Below are 20,683 nucleotides of genomic sequence, written 5' to 3' on the forward strand. Positions count from 1 at the left end.
GTTTCTATGTACCCCCCCTTCCCAACAACACTTTTCTCCGCCTGCCTTTCTCCGGCTCACGTACATTTTCTCATTTCTCAGCTTCCCTCCCTTCTTCAGAGATTAATGGAAACAATTTGTCTTCTAATGTGACTACAGCTTATGAATTCTTTGTCTCACTCTAATCCTTTAAATTATCCACATAATAAAATATGTATCCAGTGATTTCAGGTCATAATTTGATCTTCTAGGGAAAGTGGGGAGGGGGAGGTGAGCTGAAGCGAGCCTGTCTCACAGTTTGTTTCTCTCCATTTGTCTTTATTTGTCATCCTTTTTTTTTTTTGCTTAATGATCTTCCCCTTGCCTCCTCTCACTCTTGTCCTCACCGCACTTCCTTAGTGTGCCTGGGGTCTTGGGGTACAGAAGGGCACCTTGAAGAAGGTGGGAGGTGAGAGGCTGCTCCCCACCCAAGGCTGTGTGATGGGACCACTCTCCTGCTCCGCTTTCTGACCTCCTCCACGCGGGATGGTAGCTCCCCTCCTGATTCCACCTCTTCAGGGGCAACCAATTCTGGAGAATTAGGCCAAGGGCTGCTTTAACTGCCTAAGGTCCAAAGGGGACTTTAAACACCCTGGGCTCCTCAGTCTGTGGGTACTAAGGGGATGATAATTCAATAGTCACGAATCTGGGTGTCACCCCTCCTCTGCAAAACACACCCCACCAACTCTCCACGATTCCCAGTATTGGCTGCCCTCAAAGCCATTTAGGCTTTGACTTCCCTACTGCCTTTCTGGAAAGAGGTGCTCCAGGAACTGCCAACTCTGGTGGACCATGCACGCAGCCCACCCTCCCTAAAGCCCACTGCCATGCACACTGCCCGCCCTCCCTAAAGCCCACTGCCATGCACACTGCCCGCCCTCCCTAAAGCCCACTGCCACGCACACTGCCTGCCCTCCCTAAAGCCCACTGCCATGCACACTGCCCGCTCTCCCTAAAGCCCACTGCCACGCACACTGCCTGCCCTCCCTAAAGCCCTCCCTGAAGTCCATAGGTAGGATGGGCAAGGCACCCCTCAGGGCCACAGTGTACAATATGCATTTGTGACCCACCCAGGGTGCTGAGCCAAGACAGGAGAGAGAAGGGCTGAACCCCGTGCTGAACCATGGGCCTTCTGGCCTCATCTGCCTGGAGGGGAAGCCTTATTATAGTTTGCACAACAGCATTTTATAATTCACACAAAAGCTCGCCTTTGCCCTCGTTGCCATTCTGATTGCATGCTGTGTCCTGGGCTCCAAAGTCACCTTGCCTATGTCCCCGTGACTCAGGGCATCCTGGTGAAAACCGCTCCTTCAGTGTCCACCCTTGGGCCTCATTTAGAGGGTATAGGACGCACACTTGTCCACCAAACAGGTAGTGACCAGGATGAACACCTGAGACAGAGCAGCTCTGCCCCATCCACCCCACCGTGCAAAGCACTTTCCTCAGCCTCCCCGAGCAATTCCTCTATCTGAACTAACAGCCTGCACTTCACCTCACCATAAACATAAACCCTCATGTCACAGAGGAAGAATGCTGTCCAGCTTTGTGCCTGAAGAAGCCTGTAAAATGAAAGGCCCCATTGATGGGTCCAGGGGCCCAGCTGCACCTGGTGCATGGGAGAAGCAGCTGAGGGAATCGTGAGGAACTCCGTGTTCTTCAGGGTGGTCTAAAAGGTCTTGAAGCAGAGGGTGACAGGAACGGAGGAGTGCGCTGTAGGAGCCCACTGGGTGACCACAGGCATGTCTGTGGACTGGAGGTGGCAACTAGGAAGGGAATGGGTAACAGCCCAGGCATAAGAGGAGACCAGGACTGAGTCCAGCCCTGACTCTTTTACCCGCAGGTTTGAAATACAAAACCAGAAAGCAGCGTCTGTGTGTAACTCATCGGAAGGCAAAGCCCGCCCTGAACCGAGGCTATTTATAGTCTTTTATTTATCCCACTTGGTGTGAATATTCATGCTGCTCTCTGCAGAGGTATTAAGGTGCCTGATTGCAGGGAGTTGCCCAGCAAGGGCTGGGATGGGACATACCCCAGGGGATAAGCGTCACATTATTGTTCTAAAATCGAACTCTTCCAGATTCCAAGACACATTGGGCCCCCCAGGTTCTGGATGAGGAGCTGTGGGTCTGTGACTTGTGGATGCACTGTGTGAGGGGTGGCCTTGGGGACAGAAGGGGAGGAAGGAGGGGCCTGACCCTGACTGGACCTGGGGATGAGGAAGAGGACCAGGGACAAAGGGCGGGGGTGGGTGTGCGCAGTCTTTGTGACTGGAGGGTGGGGCAGGAGCTCTTTTTTACTTTTCCAAGAATGGTGATGAGTCCAGTCAGACATTTTCTATCAGAGACTGTATTAGAAAGGGACCTCGGACTGCACTCTCTCCCCCGAGAAAACAGGTGTGCATGGCAGAAGAGGTCTGGGCCAGGCCTCTGGAAAATCTGCTGGGGTCTTGGTTGTTGGGTGACCTGTGGCTCAGGGGGCTGGGTTTGTGACTGCTGTCCCGCCCGTCCTGGCTACAGGCCTGTCCTTGGCCTCTCTGGTGTGGTGGGGACATCCGAAATGCAGGGCTTCAAGGAAAACAGATCAGCGGATCAGGACAGCAAAGCCCTCCAGATGGTTTGATCCCACGTCCTGAGAAACAGCTGACAGAGGCAACACAGGTGGGGTGTCCAGCAGCCTGGAAAGGAGGAAGGTCCAGATTCTCTGGGGTTCACCAGGAACCCCTAGAAGAACTCAAAAAGCTAAAAAGGGTGCGCTGTGGAGGACAAGGGAGTGGGGAGGGTGTGGGAGAGAAGGAGCCTCGCAGAGCGGGAGGCGGGGTTGTAGTGGTTGACGCCTGGACGCCGGCCTTGGGTGCACCCTTGGCTCCCTGCTGACTGGCTATGTGGTTTCGGACAAGATGCTTGACCTCGCTGTGTCTCATCCTCTGAAATGGAGATACTAAGTATCCTAACCTTATAGGGTTGTCCGTGAGGAGGACAGGAATTAGTATTTGTAAATGCATATAATGGTGCTGGGAACACATTTTATTCTATCAAAATAAACCCTCATGTCCAGCCATAAAAAGGAATGAGTTCTGCTACATGTTACAACATGGTTGAACACTGAAAATATTATCCTAAGGGGAATAAGCCAGAGACAAAACAACAAATATGATTCCATTTATGAAATACCTAGGACAGCAAATTCACAGACAGAAAGTAAATTCTATGAATAGGTTACCAGGAGCTGGGGGGAGGGAGGAATGGGGAGTTATGGCTTAATGGATACAGAGTTTCTGTTTTGGGTGAAAAGTTTTGGCATAGTGATGATTGTTATACAACATTGTGAATGTGATTAATGCCACTTCAAAAGGTTAAAATGACAAATTTTATGTTATATATTTTTTAACACAATTTGAAAAAATTAAGAATGTAATATACCAAAACCCATTGAATTATATGCTTTAAGTGAATGAATTATACTGCAATGCATTGTTAAAAAAAAAAAAAAAAAAGAGAGAAAAGGAAGAGAGGAGAGAAAGGGCCTGGTGAGGAGGATTAGAGAGCCTTCCCCTGAGCACCTGTCTTCCTTCACACCTGAGACCACTACTGTTCCAGCTTTTATGGGTTTACAGCCTGGAAATGGCCTTACCCTTTGTCCTCACGCAACCCATGTGAGGTGGGCATTGAGATATCGTCATTCGCATTTTCCGATGAGAAACTAAGGCCCTGAAAGGGAGAGTGACTTTCTCAGGTGGTGATTTTGGCTTTTTCACTCTCTAGGGTCTTTCCAGTGACCCGCAGCTCTCAAAGCACCTGTGTGAACCCTCACACAGCACCTGTGAGATTCACTCGGCACTTGTTTGGAAAATCAGCGTCTGATCCTCTGCTGGCGACTTCTCTGAGCAGATGGGGCCCAGGACCTATGACTCAGTGGGTCACACTTTGGAAAACAAGACTTCAGGGAATGCTCTTTTCAGAACTAGGATGAAATTCTTCCCAAAAGGCCCTCTGCCTCGCCATCCTATGCAGCCTGCCACCCCTGAAGCTTTTCCAGCTACAGTGCACTGCGAGGCAGGGGCAGGGACTCTGCAGAGAGGCTGGAAAGTGCCCAGACGCCAAGTCACATGGTTGGGATACTCCAGGCCCTGGTCCCCTCATGGTGTGGTGCGTCGGTGAGCTCCCCAAGAGGCTGTTCCTTTCTCTGCCTCCCCTGAGGGACAGGCAGTACCTTGCTGTCGGGATACAAAAGCTTTTAAAGTTTTCCCCAAAGAATATTCTAGAGTTGCGTTGGATCTTAGGATCTTAGAGAATATCCAAACATCCAGTCCTTTACAGGAAGAGAAACTGAGGCAAAGCAAGTGAAAGCGGCTCCAGACCTGACTTCCAGGTGCCTTCTAAATTTGATATCACTGCTCCCCACCAACCACCATTACTGCCTCCCCCTCCTCATTCCAGGCTAGAAAAATTCTGCTTCCTGAGGACTCACACGTTTTAAATATTTGGAGACTGTTGTCATGTCACCCTGTGGCTGTTGCTTAGCCCAGCAATCCAGCAATGGATATTTAAAGCCGTGGTTTTTTTTTGTTTTTTGTCTAATGCAAACTTCTCTGCCTGCCTCCTCCCTTCCTCCCATCCTGTGGTTGCTGTGTGTGAGCTTCTCACCCCCCTGGTCTCTGTCCTCCCTCTTCAGGAGGCTGGGGTGGCTGGAAGAGTCTCTGAGATGAAGGGTGGGCGGTCCTCAGGGGTGCCGGCCACAGGGAAGGGCCTCTTGCCACCAAGACATGGACCTGGAGCTGCCCCTCCACACTCTGAGCCTGGATGCTGAGCGTGGGACCACCCAGGGGTTCCCGAAGGCCTTTCACACAGCCGAGGACCTTGGAGGAATGTGGTCAATGGATCCAGGCTACAGGCAATAGAGTCCAGCTGTTGTGTGATCCTGGGCCTCAGTTTCCCCATCTGTACTCCAGGATAACAATCTCCATCTTAAAGGTAGGTCAGAGCTAGGACCTCCGCAGTTACCCTGACCTTGTGTACAGGTGGTATTTTCTGATCCCCAAAGTGGGATGAGTGTGACAAGGCAATTTAGGGGGACAATGAGGGGAGATTATTTGAAATTGAATTTTTCATGAAAAGTCCATCATGTATAGTTTGGTTGTTGTTTCCCTTGATGAAAAAGGGTATTATAATTATTACTAACAAAAGTAATTTTCACTTATTCAGCATGTTATAGTTTAGTTCACAGACTATATTTTCATTTAATTCCCACATGTATCAAGGCAAATATTATTATTATTATTCCTGAGATTCCCATTTTACAGATGAAAAAATTGAGCTCAGAAAGGTTAATTGACTTTACCAAGGTAATCTAGTGGGAAGTACTAGTACTAAATATCCAAGTCTTATCTTTAAGACAAATTAAAGTTTTCCCCATATTATTCTATCTTAGAACAAGGAAGATGTTACTTTCTTACCTACCAAACCCATTGCCTTGTGAAGATTTTATGCTTTCCAGAATCAGAATTAGCATGATAAATAAATTATAGTATATTCATATGATGGAGTAATATATAATAGTACAAGTCAATACCCTAAAGCTACATGTATCAACATGGATGAGATGGAGGGAACATATGTTGAGTGAGAGAAGTGAGTTGCAGAAGAATATATAAACAATATGATATCATTTTATGTGTAAAAGAGGCGAATCAGTGCCATATTTTAAAAATAATAATATGTGGGCCGGGCGCAGTGGCTCATGCCTGTAATCCTAGCACTTTGGGAGGCTGGGGCAGGCAGGTTGCTTGAGCCCAGCAGTTTAAGGTCAGCCTGGGCAACATAGTGAGTCCCTATGTCTACAAAAAAAATAGGAAAAGTAGCCAGGCGTCGTGGTATGTGCCTGTAGTCCCTGCTACTCAGGAGGCTGAGGCGAGAGGATTGTATGAGCTTGGGAGATGAAGGTTGCAGTGAGCTGTGATGGGGCCACTGCCTCCAGCCTATGCGACAGAGTGAGACCCTGTCTCTACAATTAAAAGAATAATAGTATGTGCTTACCATACAACCCAGCAATTGCAATCTTGACCATTCACACCAGAGGAATGAAAACTTATGTTAAAACAAAACCTCTACACAGAGGTCCATAGTAGCTTTATTTGTAATAGCCCCAAACTGGAAACAATTCAAATGTCCTTGGACAGGTGACTGCTTAAATAAACTATAGTCATCCATACAGTGGAATAGCAGAATACAGCAATATATAAAGAACAAACTGTTGATACATGCAACAAGTTAGGTGGACCTCAAGACTATTATGCAAAGTGAAAAAAGCCATTCTCAAAAGATTGTATACTGTATGGTTTCATTTGTGTGATGTGGAGTGGCAAAATTACAGAAATGGAGAAGAGGTTAGTAGTTGCTCAGGGCTAGGGAGGGAGAGAAAAAAAGAAGGTGGCACTGTTTGTAAAAGGGATCCTTGTGACACCTGTTCTATACCTCGGCTGTGGTGGCGGTCACACGAATCTACATGAGATAAAATTGTGTAGAACAAAATATAGGCATGTAAGAACTGGCGAAATCTGAATAAGCTCAGTGGGTTGTATCAAGCCAATTTTCTAGTTGTGATATGCGCTACAGTTTTGTAAGATCCTACCCTTGCATGAAACTGGGTGAAGGGGTATCATGTGAATATATAATATCTCAAGATAAAAAGTTTTAAAAAAATAATGTGAAGGGTAGACACATGAGGCCTGGCCCAGTGGTTCATGTCTGTAATCCCAGCACTTTGGGAGGCTGAGGCAGGAAGATCACTTGAGCCCAGGAATTTGAGATCAGCCTGGGCAACATCGACCCTATCTCTACAAAAATAAAAAATTAGCTGGGCATGGTGGTGCATGCCTGTAGTCCCAGCTATTTGGGAGGCTGAGGTGGGAGGATTGCTTGAGCCCAGGAGTTGGAGGCTGCAGTGAGCCATGATGGTGCCACTGCACTCCAGCCTGGGCAACAGAGTGAGACCCTGTCTCTAAATACATACACACACACACACACACATACACACACACACACACACACTTAAAAGTGGGGTAGAAGAAAATGGAATTGGCTTACATTGGTAATTTTCAACACATTAGGTAATATTTCATTTTTTAAGTTGTGTGGCAGATACACAGTTGTTCATTATATTATATGTTCTTTCTTTTGGTATGTCTGAATTATTCCATAATTAAAATGATGATAACCATACAATTAAAAAAACCCACGACTCTATTTTAGGAAAGAGAACTGAAGTAGAGTAAAGAGGTTTCAAATCTATTTGTGAGTTTGTTTTATCTTGTGTCTTGTGTAAAACCTTTTTGAGTGAAAAGCGGCCAGGTTTTTGCTATTTGGCTGACAACGTTTGAAGAAGCCCAGGAACTCGGTAAAATTAAAATGGTGGATCCGCATGTGCCAGCCCTGTCACCAATTGACATAATTGGAGCCCCTGGATGAAGCTCTTGCAGAACAGGTGATGTGATTTTAAGCAGCATAAATCAGGGTCTGCTGCACTGTCTGGCCAGCTTCTCAGAGGGCTCTGGGAGCTTCCCTGAGCCTCCCCAGCTGAATCGGGGAAGAGAAAGCAGGCAAGGAAGGGTTAGGAGGAGAGGACGAGCTGGAGGGCAGGACCGTGTTCAGCTGGGGATTGTTGGCAATCAGTGAGGACCAGCTGAGCAAAGCCTGGGAAGTGATGGAGTGTTTCCCAGGAGCCCGAGGATTGGAGCAGCAAGGTTTTGTTTGGAAATTGCAAGGATTTGGTGTCTGTCAAGTGTCATTAGTGCATTGGGAGCTGGAGCGGCCTTGAGAACTAGGCTCTGTCTCTGCCTTGCAGGCTCATCCAATCGAATGACTTGAGGGTTGAGATTCAACAACACTTAAATCAAAATAGCAACAGTAGCCTCCCAGTGTTTTTTGCTCAGGCTTTGCTGAGAGTAAAGAACCTGTGATCCCTTAACATCCTTTTTCTACCTGATGGCCACTTTTTAGCCCACCCGGGCCTCCAAGCACCCATGCTAAACAGCTCAGGCCCAGGGCCACGGGTAGAAATCAAGCCACTGGTCCTAAACAATGATGACACCAAAGATTTAGGTAAACTTTGTGAGGGAGGAAAGGCAGCGGACAGTCCTCAGTTTTGTCCACTGCCTTCCTAGCTGGCTATACCACTTAGGCTCCCTGTCATTGGGGTAACTTAAAAGGGGAAAGAACAAGTGAAAAGACAGAAAAGTCAGCTGAGAGTCAAAGTCATAAGGAATACCCTGGAGTAGTTTGTGTCTGTCCCAAATAAGGAGTGGACCCTCAGCAGGCATCTCATGTATGGTGGTTCAGGATGCACACTGCCCAAACCCAGGAGGAAACAATGTTTTCTGGAGTTGGGCAGTGCATGGTTGTATACGGATAAGTTTCAGAGGGGTCCCAATGCAGTAATATACAGTTAACATCTGTTAAGCAGCCATTCTGCATCAGGCACTATGAGAAGGATTTGTATGCAATTTGATTCTTACAGCAATTTGGTAAGTAGGAATTTCACGGTAAGATGCACCAGGGAAGATACCAAGTCTTCAGTTCTCACATAAAGGGACCTTGCTTTCCATCAACTTCAAGTGCAAGTTTCTGACAGTTTTTAAAGTGTGTGCTCTGCTTGTTTTAGGTGATGTCTGTGTAGGTATTCACGTGCACACATGTATGAGAGAGAAAGGTGGAACAAGCCACAGACTGAGTCTGGATTTGTACTGGGTTTTGTCTCAGAAAACCCCAGGTCCTCACTCTTTCCGAGCCTATGATTTCTTATGATATCTTTCTCTAGACCTGAATTTCCTGTTTCTTTCCTCGTCCAAATAGAGCTGTGAAGCCAGTGAGCTCATGTGTAATGATGATGGCTGTGTTTCTTGGAATCAGGGTGAGAAGCCCACAGAACGTGGTGTCATGTTGGCAGTTTTCCTGCATGCTCATCCACACCCAGGGAAGAGAAACTTCTCCGCTGCTCTAGCTTTGTCTTCTCTCTGACTGAGCCTCTGGGAGCTAACCTCGTGGGGGCCGTGGGGCCGTGTATGCTGGCTCAGGCTCTCTGATTGCCTGTGCCATGGCTGGGTTTCCTGGGACAGCTAGCTTTCTGGAGGGAGGCATCAGGAATCCCATTGTATAGCTAAGGTGGCAAAGGCTCAGCGAAGTTAAGCAGTTTGCCTGAGAATATCTAACTAGTACGCGCCAGAGATTGGACCAAACCTGGATTTGACCCAGTTCAAATCCTTTATTGCTTGCCTGCTGGCGGCTCTAACTCCAAGTTGGAAAGACGGAGGAGCCGGCCCTTCACTGGGAGAGTCCCCAGTCCCTGGAGCCACCGTCTTAGGACCTGAGACCCCTCCTCCTCAGAGCCACTACCTGCCTCCACCTGCCGCCAAAGCCAGGCACTCCTTTACAGCACTCGCGGGAGGGGCTGAGTGCGATATACACAGCTAACATCTGCTAAGCAGCTATTTTGTGTCAGGCAGTGTGTGAAGGGTTTTAAGAATGTTCTTTAATCCTCATAGCAATTCTTCAGGTAGGGATTTTGCTCACTGAATAGATGTAGCAAGGAAGATGCCCAGGGTTTTCTTCCCGTGTGAAGAGCCCACCAGGACTCTCGCTGCCTTGGCATGTCTGACCACTCTTCAGATGGCGGGGGACAGCAGGCATGCTGCAGCTTAAGACAGTCACATATCCTTAAAGATCTACCACTCACCAGCAGCCACCTCCTAAAATTCCATTGTCCTGGAACATCATAAAAGCCCATGAGAAACCTGGAATAGTCTTGAAGCAGAGGGTCCCTGCACTAGCTAGAGGTTCCATTCACTGGGGGAACCCAGAAGCAGAGACGTTCCCTTCTGTAGAGCAGGCCCCTAGACCACCACCTTATTCTCAAGCTCCTCTTCTGGACTGAGGGAGCCCAAGCGCTGTCCTCTGAGGCAGCTATATGCAAAGCAGGAGAGGACGAACGGTCAGGGAGTCTTGGAAAACAGGTCACGGTCAAACTGCGAGCAAAAGGCAGGTATGCAGTGTTGTTGTCTCCAGGTTGGCCCGTCTCAGTCCCATCTGATGTCCCTCTGTAAACCTCCACGGTTTATTCTCCAGGCCAGCAGGGCTGCCTCTCAGGGTTCTCGAGGAGTCCAAGGTACTTTCTGTCTACCCTCTGGGAAAATCCTGTATTTCAGCCCCAAGTGCCTGCTTTCTATTTCCTAGATGCTCCCACCCCTCAAGTTCCAGCAGTAGCTCTTCCAAGGGGGCACCTTTGTTCCTACAAAAATAACACCCATTCTCTTACTTCTCAGTTGGTCACATTGACTTCAGCCTAGTTCATTCCCTCCTGGCTCTACTACCCCTTCCAATGCCTCACCTTGGATTTCAGACATGGCAGGATGTCTGTTTCCATCATTTTGTTTTCAGTGAGTTAATTTCTGCCTCATGATGCATCGGTGTTTCCCAAATCCTCAGGACAGCAGCCTCTTCATGGTCACGGGCAATTCTTTTGAAGAATTCAGGCTGGGTACAGAGGCCCATGCCTGCAATCCCAATACTTTGTGAGGCCAAGACAGGAGTATCACTTGAGGCCAGGGTTTGAGATCAGCCAGGGCAACATCGTGAGACCCTGTCTCTACAAAATATCTAAAAATTAGCCAGGCATGGTGGCATGTGCCTGTGGAGGCTGATGTGGGAGGATGACTTGAGCCCAGGAGTTGGAGGCTGCAGTGAGGCATGATGATGCCACTGCACTCCCACCTGCGTGAAAGAGTGAGACCCTAAAATAAATAGTTGAAACACATTCAGGTGTAGAACCTCTGACTTCCCTCTGTGAGCTGGGGAGGGACAGGGAGGAAAGAAATAGGGAAGATTTCTATTTCACAGCGTTGCTTGCCAAAGCATTAGTCAGTTATTTGACTCCAGATAACATGGTAATTAATAATGTAATAAGGTGCAATTTATAGGCACTCAAGCCTGAAGGCCTTGGGTCCCAAGGCCCTTGGTAAAAAGCAAAATTAAAAGCATTCATAATCTCAAAGAAGACAGCACCACCAGAGTTCATGAGACTGAGGATAACTGAGGCTGCTGTGCTCCACACTCAGTGGACAGCAGTTCAGGCTCAGCTCCCAAGAGAATCCCCACACCCCCATATTTAGTGTCAGCAGGGTGGGAAGTTGACCACACGCATTTGACTGTAACATCCCCCCAACAGACTCACAACAGACCTCCTAATAAAAGCCTTTATTCTTATCCACTCTTTATCTCTGCTATTGAAAGATGAGGAAGACATAGACAGGCATAAGGTAGAATCCTGGATCTGCTATTTAATGGCTACTGACCTTGAGTGTCTTTCTACACCTCAGTTTCCACTTGATAGGATTGTCGTACGGGAGAATGAGAACAGTTGCAAAGCATTTTTGAGTTTACAAAGTGCATTTTGGCACACATTATCTCCTATAATTCTTTAACCACTCTCCAGAGTTTTGGAGCATGGAGTACCAACCCAATATCTATTCTCATCTGCTTTGTTTCTAAAACTCCCTGTTTTATTTCAGGTGGCAATGTGCAAAACTAAAACGGATTTCCCAACCTTCCTTACAGAGAGAAATGGTCATTGTAATGTAAGCGAGAGATGTTGAGGTTGAAAGGAAGTCCTGGGAAAATTCTTCAGGGAGGCTGACTCACCTAAGAGTATGCCCTTTTCCCCCATCCCTTCTGCCTTCTAATTCCTATCTAGAATTCAGACATAATGGCTGGTGCTGTGGCAACCATCTTGGATTATGAGGTGTACTTGAAGTTGAAAGTCATGTGTCAAGGATGGTAAAACAAAAACTAGAGAGAGCCTGGAGTCTCCAAATGACTGTGGAGCTGTCGTAGCAGCTTGGAACAGTTTGTTAATTATTTTTTTACATGAGAAGGTAATAAACCTCTATCTTGTTTAAGTCAATGCAATATATCTTATACTGATATGTGTGATTATTCTGTGTTTTGAATGGAGAAATTCTGGCTCAACACAGCTGAGCAACTTGCGCAAACCCACTTTAGTAAAAGAAGAGGTTGCAGTCACATTCCTGAGAGACAGAGCACTGCCTTTCCACATTCCCAATTCTTCTTCGGTTTGCAAAGATCTGTAAATATTAAGAATCAGGTGACATTCTTCTTCTGCCTGAAGATCAAAGCCGCTTGCTGCCTTTTGGTACCAGGAGCTCTTTTCTCCCAAGGGCTCTTTTCATCTCTCTGGCTTCCTTCTTTATTCCTCCCTTCTCACCCTTGGCTCTTCTGCCATTCAGTGCTTCCCACAACCATTTTACCTACTGGTGGGACATACTGTTTGGCAACCCTAAGCACCAGGTCAGGCATGGGAAGTGGAGGACACGTTACTGCCCCTGCTTTTGCATGTCCCTGGTAGAACCAAGACAGAGCCATTCCAGCCCTGGAGTTACTTCCTCTTGGGTTCCCTAGCTCTGGCTTCTGAGTGTTGCCAGGCAATGGAGGGCCTGTTCCAGTGCTGTCCTTCCAGCCCTCAGTCAGCCTCCTTCCACCCACTCGAATGACTAAGATGTGGGCAGGTACACTGTGCTGTGAACTTCTTGGAAGTCTGTGAGAGTGGCAGTGACATGATAGATTCAGCCTGTCCCAGGTGGGTGAACTGGAATAAATCAGCCGCCCCTAATCCTGGACCTTTGTGCCAGACAGAGGAGCAAGCTTTCCATGTCCCGGATAGATGCACAATTTAAGAAGGAAACACAAATCTCCATAGTGAATATGAAGCTTTAGAATGGACCTGTGTCTTTTGCCATCCTGTGATCCATCCACTGCCTAAAAAACTGAGCGTTGATTTCTGGTTTGGCAGGATGGATTCAAGAATGTGGAGCTAGACAGAGGTGACATAAGAGCACCCCTGAGAGCAGAGCGGGCAGTCCACAACATGTGAGGGAGCAATCGCAGTCCTGGGCCTGGTTGGAGTTCTAATAGCCGCGTGGACTGGGATGGAGTGCTAGAGATGTCCTCAAAAACTAGAGACTCAAAATATAATACAGACTTTTTCTTGGTCTTATATGCAAATTATTATAAAGGGTAAAAAGAGATCCATATTGAGATTTTCAATCCTCACTCAATCCAAATGCAGAAGAGCCAGGGAAAATGCTTCTCTTTCCCACTGATCAACCAGTTGATTGAAGCAAATAATGATAATAGCCAATACTTACATACTGTTTACTATGCCATGCACTGAGTTAAGTTGTCACATATATTAACTCAATCCTTACCATAATTATCTGATATAGGTACTATTATTGTGCTCATTTCATGAAGGAGAACACTGAGAAACAGAGCATGTTGGTAACTTGCCCAAGGTCACAGAGCTGGAGAGTGGTGGGGTCCCAGACTTAGGCAGCCTGGCTCCGGAGTTTGTGCTCTTAGCCATTACAGGCACTGCTTCTCAAATGATGCTGGACTTGGGGTCACGGGAAAAGCATGGAGACAGGATTATTTTGGTTCTCTTGCTAGCTCTGCCATTTACTAGGATTGGTTTATCATCAAGATAATTAGGACATAAATATCTATTTCCTGTGAGGGAAGTGTGTAAAATGCATGGACACTCCCATTGCATGATAATCCAGTATTTTTGCATATGGTCTCTTTTCTCCAAACATATCTCATTGCCCATTCAATATGTTCCTCTGAACGTCACAACCCTTAGTGATAGAGCAAGTCTGGGTACAATTATCCTCATTTTATATAGGAGAAAAATGATGCCTAGCAATGTTACCTGGGTTCCTTCCAGGACATCCTACTAGCTCTCTTTCTTGTCTTTTAGATATCTTTAAAATTTTTTATCTATTTTCAATGGACAAATAAAATTGCACATATTTATTATATACAACATGATGTTTTGAAATATATATGCACTATGGAATGGTTAAATTGAGCTAATTTTTTTTTTTGAGACGGAGTCTCGCTCTGTTGCCAGGCTGGAGTGCAGTGGCGCCATCTTGGTTCACTGCAGCCTCTGCCTCCGGGCTTCAAGTGATTCTCCTGCCTCAGTCTCCTGAATAGCTGGGACTACAGGCTCGTGCCACCATGCCCAGCTAAATTTTGTATTTTTAGTAGAGACAGGGTTTCACCATGTTGGCCAGGATGGTCTTGATCTCTTGACCTCGTGATCCGCCTGCCTCGGCCTCCCAAAGTGCTGGGATTACAGGCGTGAGCCACTGCGCCCAGCCAAATCAAACTAATTAACAGATGCGTTATCTTGCATACTTACTGCTTTTTGTGGTGAGAACACTTAAAATCTACTCTCTTAGCTATTTTAAAGAATGCAATAGATGGAGTGCAGTGGCTCACACCTGTAATCCCAGCACTCTGGGAGGCCAAGGGGGGCAAATTGCTTGAGCCCAGGAGTTCAAGACCAGTCTGGGCAACATGGTAAAACCCCATCTCGACAAAAAATATAAAAATTAGCCAGGTGTGGTGGCGCTCGCCTGTAGTCCCAGCTACTCAGGAGGCTGAGGTGGGAGGATCCCTTGAACCCAGGAGGTCAAGGCTGCAGTGAACCAAGATCGCACCACTGCACTCCAGCCTGGGTAACAAAGTGAGACCTTGTTTCCAAAAAAAAAAAAGAATACAATGCATTAACTATTGTTGCTATGTTTTACGATAGCTATCTTGAACTTATTCCTCCTACCTAACTAAAATTTTGTGTCCTTTCACCAACATCTCCTCCTCCAGATCCCACAACTCCCTCTCATCCCTCCCAGGTCCTGGTAATCATTGTTTTAATACTTTCTATTTTTAGGAGTTCACCTGTTTTATGTTCCACATATAAGTGAGATCATGTGGTATAAATATCATCTTTTAAATGATTCAAACAGTACAGAGGGATATAGAGTGGCGTTCCCACACTTTTCCTTGGTATCCATCACTATTAGTATTTTTGTATTGTTCTTCCAGTATTTTCGGTAAGCATAGTGCATATGCACTTACAACGTTTAAGGAGCATGCATGTGATTGTTTTGTATTCATTGTCAGCCTTGCGTGCCTCACAATATGTTACTCTCTAGAGGTCTGCTCCATTTTTTTTAAAATGATGTCATGATATTCTATAGTATAGATATGTCAGTATTTGTTTATTCCCTCTGCTATTATTGGGCATTTAGATTAGTTCTATTTTTTTGTGATTATAGTAAATGCTGCAATGATTGCCCTTATTCATATGTTTCAGTGCACACATGCAACAATTTTCATAGAATGGGTTTCTAGAAATATAATTATGGGCCTGATAGTATGGTTATTTAAAATTTTTAAGTACTACCAGCTGGGCGCATTGCCTCACACCTGTAATCTCAGCACTGAGGCGGGCTGATTGCTTGGGCCCAGGAGTTTAAGACCAGCCTGGGCAACATGGTGAAACCCCATCTCTACAAAAAAATGCAGAAACTAGCTGGGCGTGGTGGTGTGCACCCATAGCCCCAGACACTCAGGAGGCTGGGGTGGGAGGATCGCTTGAGCCTGGGAGGTCGAGGCTGCAACACTCCAGCTGGGTGGCAGAGTGAGACCCTACTTCAAAAAAAAAAAAAAAAAAAAAGTACTACCAAATTGTAATTCGATAATTTGATATAGTTTGGATATTTGTTCCTGCCTGAATTTCACGTTGAATTGTAATCCCCAGTGCTGGAGGTGGGGCCTGGTGGGAGGTGTTCGGGTCAGATGGGGACCCAAACACGGGATGGATCCTTTATGGCTTGGTGCTGTCTTTGAATAGTGAGTGAATTCTTGTGAGATCTGGTCATTTAAAAGTGTATGGCACCTCTTCCCCTACTCACCTGTTCCCGTTCTCTCCATGTGATGTGCCTGCTCCCTCTTTGCCTTCTGCCATAGTAAAAGCTCCCTGAGGCCTTCCCAGAAGCAGAGCAGATGTCGGTGCCATGCTTCCTGTACAGCCTGCGGGATCATGAACCTGTTCAACCTCTTTTCTTTATAAACCTCTTTTCTTTATAAATTTTGCAGTCTCAGGTGTTTCTTTGTAGGAATGCAAGATGGCCTAACACATAATCTGAACCAGTTTTGCCAAATGACATGTCCACCAACAGAATCCAAGAGGCGCTATTCCCCAACTAGCTTGCCAATGCTATGTATTTCCAGTTTCCTAAATTTTTACTTTTCTAGTGAATAAAAAATGACATCTTGTTCTTGGTTTAAATCGAATTTCCCTGATTACAAGGTTGGGCATTTAAAATATTTATTAGCCATTTGTATTTCTTCTTCTATAAAATTTCATTTATATTTTTTGCTTCTTCTCCGCTGGGTTTTGTCTTTTCTCTATTGATGTACGGTTACTCTCTATATTCTAGATATTGACTTTGTTTCTGTTGCATATTTAGCAAGAGTTTTCCCACTGGTTTTTCTCTCCTGTCTTTTAAGTTTGTGCATCTTTTAATGTATAGAAGTTTTAAATTTCTAAGTAAGTATAGCCTCTCTTTATTTTTCGAATTATGGAAGATTCCAAACTAATAGACAAATATAAAGAATAACATAAAATCTGTACACTCATGACCAGCTTTATAGAATTTTAACATCTTGCTTCATTTGAACACCCCCACTATCTTGTAATTTTTCATTTGGACTTTTAATTTTACCTTTTAATAAACAAACACAAATATTTATCTTTTTACAGTAAATTGCAATTGCATTTACTGCCATGTTTTGTACATTTCTGTGTTCATCATTGCTTCTTGTGATCTTCTGTCTGGCTTTGTTTTATTTCTAAATAAAATACATTCTTGCTAGTGCTTTTAGTGAGGGTCTGTGGATGTTAAATTCTTTTGGTATTTTTATATCTGAAAATATTTTTATTTTGTCCTTATTCTTAAATAATAGCTGTGGCAGTGACTGCTAGTTACCTACTCCATGTCCTTATTCTCCTTCTTAGAAACAGAATTGGAATGCTGGTTTGGTTTGGGGACAGTCATGTGCTCAGCAGAAAGACTACATTTCCCAGACTCTCTCCTAGCTATGAGTGGCCAATGATATATAAGAAGAAAACACCAAGTGCAGGGAACCTCCTTAAAAGGGGCTGACATCGCTAAGAGGGTCACACTTTTGCCCTCATCCTTCTTTCCTTGAACACAGAAGCCTACACGAGACAGTGAAGAAAGAAGCTACTAGCTAAGGGAGGCAGAGTGGAACCAAGGAGAGGGGACCCTTCAGGCTCTGTGATGTCCCATCCACTCCTGGGCTGCCACTTCCACACCCTTTTGATGGGAGAGAATGAATCCTTTATTTAATTGGTTTTAGCTTCTGTTATTAAGTCTTTGCTGCTAATAGCAAAACTCAATCTAGGTTACTGTTTATTTTCTTTTCACACTTTGAGATGATATTCTATTGTCCCTTGGCATCTGTTATTGTGGACGAGAGGTCTGCTGTTAGTATAATTGTTCTATCTTGATGTTTGGGTAATTGTAAAGATTTCCCCATGATCCTTGTTATTCTTTAATGTGTCTGTGAGTGGATTTATTTTTCTTTAACTTGCTAGATAGTTAGCATACACTTTCCATTTAAAGACATGTCTTTATCCAATTTTGGAAAAGTTTCAGCAATTTTCTCTTCAAATATTGATTTTCTGCCATTGCTTTCATTCTCTCTTTTCCTGGAATTAGATGAATGTTAAAATCTCTCTCTCAATTGTTCCTTCTTGTCTCTTAACTGCATTCCAAGTATATATGTATGTCTATATATACACATACACATATATTGCTATATATAAACACACAAATGTGCAGATATACATAGTATATATGTGTGTTTATGTATCTGTATATATATATATCTCTCTCTACACACACACACACACACACACAGGATTCTAGGTGAATTCCTTAGTTTCATCTTCTAGATATGAAATCTTTAACAGTGTTCAATTTCAAGTTTTTATCAAGTATTGAATTTTTAAAATTTAATAACTTTGTTAATTCCTAGGATTTCTAGTGGGTTTTCTTTCTTATCTCACTGTTTGCATTTTATTGCTGCAAGATTTAATAATTCCTTATTCTTTTCTATTTGGAAGTTATGGCTTCACTTTTCTCTAAGAACATACTAAAGATACTGTACTTTAAAGTCTGTCCAGGCCAGATACACTGTTTCTTACCTATAATCCCAGTGCTTTGAGAGGCTGAGGTGGGAGAATTACTTGAGGCCAGGAATTCAAGACTAGCAACATAGTAAGACCCTGTCTCTGCAAAAAACATAAAATAAAAAAAAAATTAGTCTGATGTGGTGGCATGTGCCTGTAGGCCTAGCTAGTCGAGAGGCTGAGGTGGGAGGATCACTTGAACTCAGGAATTTAATATTACAGTGAGCTATGATTACGCCACTGCACTCCAGCCTGGGTGACAGAGCAAGACCCTGTCTCTAAAAATCAAAAATAAAAATTAAAAAGTCTGTCCAACTGTTGTACAAACTTGTTTTCACCTAGAGAGAATTTATATTCAACTGCTTTGCTGACTGTGAATTAGCTCTTAATTTCTGCATGGATATTGGAATTTCAGTTTGGGGGCTCATTTTGAGGGAAGCTTTTGTTTGTTTTTTTCTCTCTCCTCTCTGTCTAGCTGTCTTGTGGTTGCCTCTGCCTGACTAGAGTTTCCAGAAAAAATATAAGATGTCCACTGAATTTAAACTTCAATCAAACAACAAAGAATTTTAAATATAAGTATGCCTCAAATATCGAATGAGATGTACTTATACTATGCAATTATTTGAATTTAAATGGATATTCTGCAATTTTATTTGCAAAATGTGGCAACCTTTCACCTGATGCTCTGTAACCCTATCTAAAACCAGATCTTATGGGGATTTGGGTTATTACTCCATGATGATATCTAGGTTATCAACAAAGCAAAACAAAATAAAACAAAGCAATACAAAAGACAAATCAGAAGTTGCCTTTTCAGGGCAATAGAGAAGATTCTTGCTACCTGGTATTCTCTCTTCTGGGACAGGACCTTCCCTACTTCTTGCAAACTGTGAAAGGCCAATACAGGAGGCTCAGCTTTTCAGCTCTCCTTGCTGCCTCAGAACAGCTCTTTCCCTCTGAATATCACCACGCACCTCATTTGTAAGTCTACTCAGTCAATAGAGCACTAAATTCATCTTGCATACAGGTCAAGACCATTAAATGTTACGAAACCATGATTTACAAAAGAAAGGGGAGAGGCATTTCCTGTCCCCAAAGAGCTTATAATCTAGTTTGAAGTCAGAACAAATGCAGGAAGAAAGATGGAAGGAAATTTACAAGACAGAAGCAAGAGTCAGTGCCAACAAATTAGACTATGGCTGATATGGAGGTAAGTAGTTAATTGAGATGGTGCCCCAGAAAAGGAAGATACTATTTGTTGAGTATCTATTATGAGCCACCTAGATGATCTCACTTAATTCTCATTATAGTTTTATGAGTCAGGATTTATCATCCTGATTTTACAGAGAAGGAAATTGAGGCTCAGAATGATTAAATGTCTTGCCCTGTGTAATGTGATTAATAAATAGGTCTTCTAACACCACACTATTCTGACAAATTTGTGGATCAATGCTGGCTCGTTATCACTGAAAAATGTTGGAAAAGGAAGTCAAGAAATAGTGGTCTCATTTTAAGACCTTAAAATGCAAAGTTAGAAAACACCACAGCAATCATTCTAAAAGGACTATCCTGCAACATTTTCCATAATCTTTTCCTGTACTTTTCTAGAAACAAAACTTGGATAGATCAAAATTCATTGACCAAGGTATTGACCAAAAGGAAGAACTTCAGGACTACGGCTATTGATATTTGCGTTAGTCACTTTAGATGTCTATCTCCTTTGCATTCCAGACTAATCCTGGGTTGGGGTGGGAGTGGGTATAGTAATTTATATCACCACACTAAATGCAGTTATGAAATAAACTGTGGCTGGGCTTTGATGAATTCCCCTGGGAAGTGAGTTATTGTGCCCCAAGAGAGAGTTGGGTGCTATAAAGTTTTATATCCCCGAGTTGGGAATGACTATGTTTCCTCAGAGTAGCAGAGATGGCAGTAACTTACTTCTGTCTTCTCAAATATGTGGCAATGACGTTTATGGCATCACATGCCATCAACCTGTACTCAGGCAGAGCTCTGCTCTGACACCTTCTCAATCTTCTCCACAGAATCTGGGGGACATAGACAGGGGCAATATTTGCCATGAGTTGAGCTTGCAGACTGTCTGCAAGTAAGATGGAAATGTCACTGTGCTGCCAGTGTAGAAAATGACAATATTTATGGGAGGTTACTCTGAGCACCGAATTGGGGGAAATGATTAATTGCATTGGAAACAAGCTGGGAATTCTAACTGAGTTAGCGGGCCTGAGCTAAAAGTATAGGAGAAATTGGAGAGGAGGGAAATGTGTCCCTCCCTCCAAACATCCTTGAGAAAAGCAATAGAGGGAACTGAGCCAGGAGAGGGCAGACTTTAAGTTACCCACACTACTGTTCCCAGGGTGGTAAGTATCATTGGGCAATAGGACTGAATCTAATCATCATCTTCATAACATAACCTCATGTTTGTGTTTGCATTATAATTTTCCATTTCCTTACATTCATTCTCTTATACATGCATTTATTCAGTGTTTATTGAGTGCCTACTATTTACCACACA

At 44.3% G+C, this 20,683-nt stretch overlaps 1 protein-coding gene across 2 annotated transcripts in view; it reads left to right on the forward strand.

Moving 5' to 3' along the window:
• MRPS14 (mitochondrial ribosomal protein S14) overlaps positions 1 to 20,683 on the forward strand; it is an 868,813-nt gene that overhangs the window by 22,301 nt on the left and 825,829 nt on the right. The window contains exon 1 of one of the 2 annotated variants that reach the window (XM_050767329.1): positions 13,474 to 13,483. The exons of the other annotated variant lie outside the window; for it this stretch is intronic. The gene's annotated coding sequence lies outside the window, so the exon portion shown is untranslated. Of the gene's footprint in view, positions 1 to 13,473; positions 13,484 to 20,683 lie in introns of those variants that run through there. 2 annotated transcript variants of the gene reach the window in all.

Source organism: Macaca thibetana, chromosome 1 (genome assembly GCF_024542745.1).
Source record: "Macaca thibetana thibetana isolate TM-01 chromosome 1, ASM2454274v1, whole genome shotgun sequence".
NCBI classification, from domain to species: domain Eukaryota; kingdom Metazoa; phylum Chordata; class Mammalia; order Primates; family Cercopithecidae; genus Macaca; species Macaca thibetana.